A 6,290-nucleotide genomic window follows, 5' to 3' on the forward strand; every position below is an offset into this window, starting at 1 on the left:
GCAGTGAAGCCCACGGTCACTGAGTGCAAATTCAATACACAAGAGCCCACATGTTCCAGTGGAAATTTTTTTGGTAGCCCACAAACAAAAAAAGGATGAAAACCACCGAGGACCCAAGCACATACAAATAGAGCATTAGATCTCTCACATATGTCCTCCTGGGGAAAAACTCCCACAGAAAGCACCAGGAATTAAATCTATAGAAATGTAATACAGCTCTATGGAATTTCCTCTGAAGGCCTATAGAATTTAGTACAGCAGGGAGTCCTTTTCAGAGTCCTTTTTTTTTTTCAGACAACAGAAGGATATAATTCTAATGAATAGGATTTTAAAAAAAAGTAATAGATCGACAATAATCTTCTATTAAATTATTTCCCATAGAAGTATTGATAGCAATAGCTATTAACATTATTTTATAAAACTGGAGAGATATATTGATTAGTGGAGCCATTGTCCTGACACAGAGAACTCAGGCAATTTATGTTGCTATTCATTGTTAGGCAAAGGGGTTTGTTCTTTTTCTTTTTTTTTTTAACATCTGGAGTTCCATGAATAATTAATTAAAATAAGAGACTATTTTATCTGCTCTCCTTGACAAGAACTTTGCCTCATGCTACCTGGCAAATCCACTACTGCCACCATGTAAATACTTTTCATGGATTTTTTGTGATTTAAGATGCAGTTTCCCCTGGGGATTCCCAGCTCTTGGACTTTGCCTGAGCATCCCCAGGTCACTCAGGGAGGAGCAGGCAGTGCAGCAGAGCTGGGCTGGCTCAGTGATGGACATGGGCAGTGACAAACCTGGGGACAGCAGAGCTCCTTGCACAGCGGGTGAGGCAGGGACATCCAGACTGAAAAAGGAGAGGGAATCATGGAATTACAGAGTCATTTAAGCTGGAAAAGCCCTGTAAGACCATCAAGTCCAACTCTGCCAGCACTGCCAAGGCCACCACTGCCCCATGTCCCCAGGTGCCACATCCACACAGATTTTAAATCCCTCCAGGGATGGGGACTCCACCACTGCTCTGTGCAGATGTGCCAGGGCTGGACAAACCTTTGGGTGAAGCAAATTTTCCCAAAACCCAACCTAAACCTCCCCTGGCCCAGCTGGAGGCCTTTTCCTCTTGTCCTGTCCCTTGTTCCCAGGTAGAAGAGCCCAACCCCACCTGGCTGCCCCCTCCTGTCAGGTTTGCTTGTCCTAAGGACAAGGACAAAGGAAAGGGGGAGAAGAGATGAGGCTTTAGAAATTCCTCCTGTCCCAGCTTTCTCCCTTTCCAGTTATGAAGGGGAGGAAAAAAAACCAAAAAAACCTAATGAAACCAACCTTACATGCCTGGTAGTGCTGTTTCTTCCTTTGATTGGTAGTGCTGTTTCTTCCTTTGATTATGCAATTATCTGGAAAGATTTTTTTTCTTTTACATTTTATTTCTTGTTGTATCCTCAAGTGTCCTACATTTTGTCTTCTTTTCCCTCATTCAGCTGAATACTGGCTAAATATAGGAAAACACTAAATTCTACCAAATTTGGGGACTCAACCTCACAGGAGCCTAAGCCTGATTTTTTTTTTTCCTCCCCCAAAGAAAAATGTGCTCTCCATGCTAAATCCTAGCCCCACTGAAGTCAGTGGCAAAATTCCTAATGCCTTCCTCCCCTGGGAGCAGGATTTGGCCCGGCAGGGATGGACAGTAGCTAAGCCCACCACCTCCCATCCCTGGAGATCTTCCCAAGGCAGCAGTAATCAAAATAATTCATTTGCAGTTCTAAGCCTTTGATGCATGACTGCTGAGAAAGAAAATTTGTGAAGGCTGTGACAAACTTACACCTCAGCTTTCAGAAAAGGAGAAAAAAATCTGTTACTGGAAAATTTGCCAATTTTTCCCCTCTAGCCCTTAATGCAAAGCAATCCATTTGACCATATAATTATTACTTAAAGGAAAGGAGTTGGTAAAAGAAGCGTAATTTATGAGGGTGAACAAGGAAACAGATGAGATATATGGAAGAAATATTAGCAGAAAAAATGCAAAAATAAGAGAAACAATGCTGTATAATGCTGTCAGAACTAAATCAAAGTCAGAAAGGAAAAACGAGATGCTCGTTTACACAGATTATGCCACCATCAGTTTTTGCTGGAGAAGGAAGAACCTTGGCAATCAAGATTATCTGATAATTACCTTTCTTAATGCATTAAATTCACTCAGCTTCACCTTCAGGCACTAGCTGAAGAAAATAATGACACACATCCTCATGGTTAATGGTTAAACCCTATTTCCAAGAAATCTATTACATGTGGTGTCACCTAGAAAGCCACACAATAAAGCATCTTTAAAGGAAGCACTGATAGAAAAGCATGGGGTTTGGAAACATAAATAGCAGTTGTTTGCAGCAAAACATTTTAAGGTGCAGGCTTTAGTAATACTAATGAAAGTTTGATTGTCTTTGTTAATTAGCTCCCTGCCCTCCTTTGTCAGCTGCAGAACAAACCTTTTCCTGCCAGCATCTCAGGATGCATTAGACATCATTAAACATCATTTTTAAATGAACATTTCATTTAAAAGAGATTAATTTTCAAAGTATGGCAGAAAACTAATCTGTACAATGGTACAGCTGCTGAAGAATAGCTCCACCTCCTTATGGACAGATCAGTCCACGTGCTGCTGCTAATGAGGTTTGGAGAGGCTATTTGACAAACTGCTGGCTCACAAAGGGACTTTGCCAAGTGGCCAACCCCGTTCCTATAGGATGTGCAAACCAGCCCTGGGCCAGCAGAGAGCCAAAGACATCATCTACCCAGTCACACAAGCTCTGGAAAGAATAAACTGAACCTGAACCTGCTTTTCATCCCTTCCTGCACATGAGGACAGGTCCCTCACAGGCAACATCTCCAAGATGAAGCCCTGGTGGGATGACCCTGGTCTCAGGGGAGCAGATGCTCCTCCAGCACATTCCCCATGGTGCAGACCCCCCACACAGCACACTCCTTTCCAGACCCTATCCTCTGCTATTCCAAAGAAGTGAGGGAAATCGACCTTATAACACTTGGCAGGGCGTTGCTGGGTTGTTCTGAGTGTCTGAGTTAGTCACACCAGACACCAGCAGGAACCAGAATCTCCTATGGTTCATTGCCATCATCATGGGGTCAGCATGGGAGAAGAAAAATTAGTAAATACAGAATGAAACATAATTTTTATGTGAAATTTGGTTGGTCTTACAGAAACTGACCAGTTTTCTTTTTATGACTAATTCTTTGCTGAAGAAATGGTCATTTCTACTTAAGAACAAGTGAGGTGTCTGTCTGCAGCATGCAAAAATCCACATGCTTCCAGAAAAACCTGGGAAATGGTTCTTCCCAACTGGATGCCTTTATCTCACAGTGGGTTTCCTTTAAAGTGTAAACTAAAACTTTCTGAGACAAAAAGACCAAGAAGTTTTAGGTAATTCTTCTAAAATGGTCTGTGGACTCTCTCATGTGTCCACATGGAGAAGGAAACCTATCAGTCCCATCATGGAACTGCTTTAATGGTGCATAATGAAATGGAATTTGTTACAGGATTTGGAAAAATAAATTAGAGCTTACCAGGACAGCTGATTTTCTCCCGTGCTAATATTACTCTGCTGACTCCCATGGGACTCCTGCCTGTCATGGACCTTAATTTAAGCCAACTCTTCAGCAATGTCTGCGAGTAAAGACAGAAATTTAATAACTTTGCTGGAGTCTCAGGAGTTGATGAGATTTCAGAATTATCTTTGGGCACAATAAATACTAAAATGGAAGCTGAATTGGTTTTCACTTGCTATCATTTGAAAGTGTTCTTGTTATTTTTTTCTGTGTGGATTGCTTAATTAGAAATACAGGTGCATTCACTGAGCTGTATTTCACTGCTCAACTTAAAAAGCCATTTTTAAACTACTGATACAAAGCAAAACTAATATTTGCTGTTTAATTGGTTTTACTAAAAGTTATTTTAAATTAGTCATTTTTAAAATTAATTCATTTTAATTATACAGTGAAAATATTTATCTGTTAAGTGAGGACCCATAAAATGAATATGAGAAAGGAATAAAGGTGTCACTACAAGGGATGAAATGAGCAGCTTCTGTGTCACTTACTAATGATTGGCCGTTATAAATAAGATTTTCCCTTCCGTTGTATGACATTACTTTTGATATTTTTTGTACAGACTAACCATTAAAGCACTTCATGTATGACTCAGAGAGTAATTTTATTCTATCAGAACTCAGGACTACAATGTACTTTCCCAGGATCAACACCCACACAGCCTCCAGTGCCCTGTGCAGTTGAGGTGAGCAGCGCTGACAGAGCCGCGTCCCAGACATTTCGTGCTGCACTTGGCAGAGCACAACTGGCCCCAAGAGAGGCTGTTCATCAGTGCTGATGTGCAACACTGGGCAGGGGATGCCCCAGCAGCTTTTCTCGAGCTCTTATGGGTCATGCTGGAGACCAAAAACCATTTTTATCACCCACTGCCTGCACCTGACAATCACATATTACCTGCAGATGTCATGGCATTACTCCTCTCCTGTGCAGGACTCATGGAAAATGCTGTTAAGTCAATCTTTCAGTTCTCCCAGGTAAAACAGCCATATCTAAACCCTGATTCTGTGCACGTTGGTTACTTAAGCAGATTCCCTGGAGTTTACTGCAGGAGAAAAGCAACCCAGATTTGGTCATTAAATTTAGATTCTTTTCGCTCATCTTATTCACACAGTCAAGAAAGGTATTTGTATCATTTTGCTTTTCAATGGATGGAATAAAATTAGCTGCATAACAAGTGTCCTTGATCATGAATTATATAAAGCAATGCACTTATTTGGAATTCCAAATACACAAAAGAATTAAAGACGGTGAATGAGAAAATACACCTGCCAAAAGAAGAAAGGATCCAATTTTCCATACATAGTACAGATCATATTCCTAAAATGGCTGGAGCAGTCTGAAAATATTATTCTAAAGGACATATCCTGACAGTCCCCCTGACAGATACACCTTAATTGTTGACTGACTGAGATTTTAGGTACCTGCACTGTGGTCAGTGGGCAAAGCCAGATGGGTTCATCCAATGGAACTGCTTAATCTTTAATGCAATTAATGGAGATCCTGCAGAACCACAGAGAGAACCCACTCTGTCCCATGCCTGCATTCCCATCTTCCCAACAGCTATATCCAAAATGTAACTGTGCCTCCAGCCAGAAATCCAATCCATGGAAATTCAGCATAAGAATGGTCATGCTTGAAGTGAGACCAGAGGCTCATCTCAGGGTGATACCTCTGTTCTAGAGTGGCCAGACCACTCAAAATATTTATTTCCAGTAAATATTTGGAAACAAAAGATTTCTTTGAGCGTGAGGTTGGTTTTATGGATTTATTAATCCCTCAGTGGATTTCCTTTCCATGAGAAAATGCATCTTAGTCTCTTTGAGGCCATAGGAAGCAATATGAACCTTCAGGAGCCATTCTCCACCTTAAATTCAGATCTCAGAATGAGAATCATTCAGGTTGAAAAAAGACCTTTAGGATCATCAAGTCCAACAGTCAACCCAGCACCACCACCATGGTCACCACTAAACCACGTCCTTAAGAGCCATATCCACATGTTTCTTAAACACTTCCAGAGATGGGGACTCCACCACTTCCTCTTCCAGGTTTTCTAGGTCTCTTCATCTCCAGTAGCACTCATCCACCAGATTAGCAACAGCAATTCTCTGCTTTTGCAAACCAGTCTAGGGACCAAAGACAGGTAGGCACTGAGGGCAGCCAAACTGGCCCCACAAGAAGTCCTCTCCAGGAGATGCTCACCTTGAGAGGTCTCTGTCTTTGGTCCCTGCAGGTGGGCATCAACCGTCCTCCAGCTGAGAGAAAATCTCCTCCCTACTGAACACCACACACCAGCCAGACAGGTGGAAACCCTCACATTTTGGTGCCCATGCCCTATGATCTGTGACCATTTTAAATGTCACCATCAATGGCTGCCAAAAAAACCCAAATTCAAAACTAAGGACCCAGTCCTGGCTCTATGGTTAAGGATCAGGAGCAATTCCAAATCATGTAAGGAATTATCAAATTAATTTAAGTTCCAGGTCAGACAGTCCTGGGCAGCCAACTGGACTGGGTTCAGTCTGAGACCCTGGGCAGAATGGATTCCGGCCAATATTAATAATTGCTTTACTAATTGAGGTTCTTTGTTTAGAATCTACAAATTATAGTTCAGGGTCTGAGGCATCTGTCATTCCCTATCACAAAAAATTAAAGCACCTGGATGACAGCATTCCTA

Source organism: Molothrus aeneus, chromosome 8 (genome assembly GCF_037042795.1).
Source record: "Molothrus aeneus isolate 106 chromosome 8, BPBGC_Maene_1.0, whole genome shotgun sequence".
Classification (NCBI taxonomy): Eukaryota; Metazoa; Chordata; class Aves; order Passeriformes; family Icteridae; genus Molothrus; species Molothrus aeneus.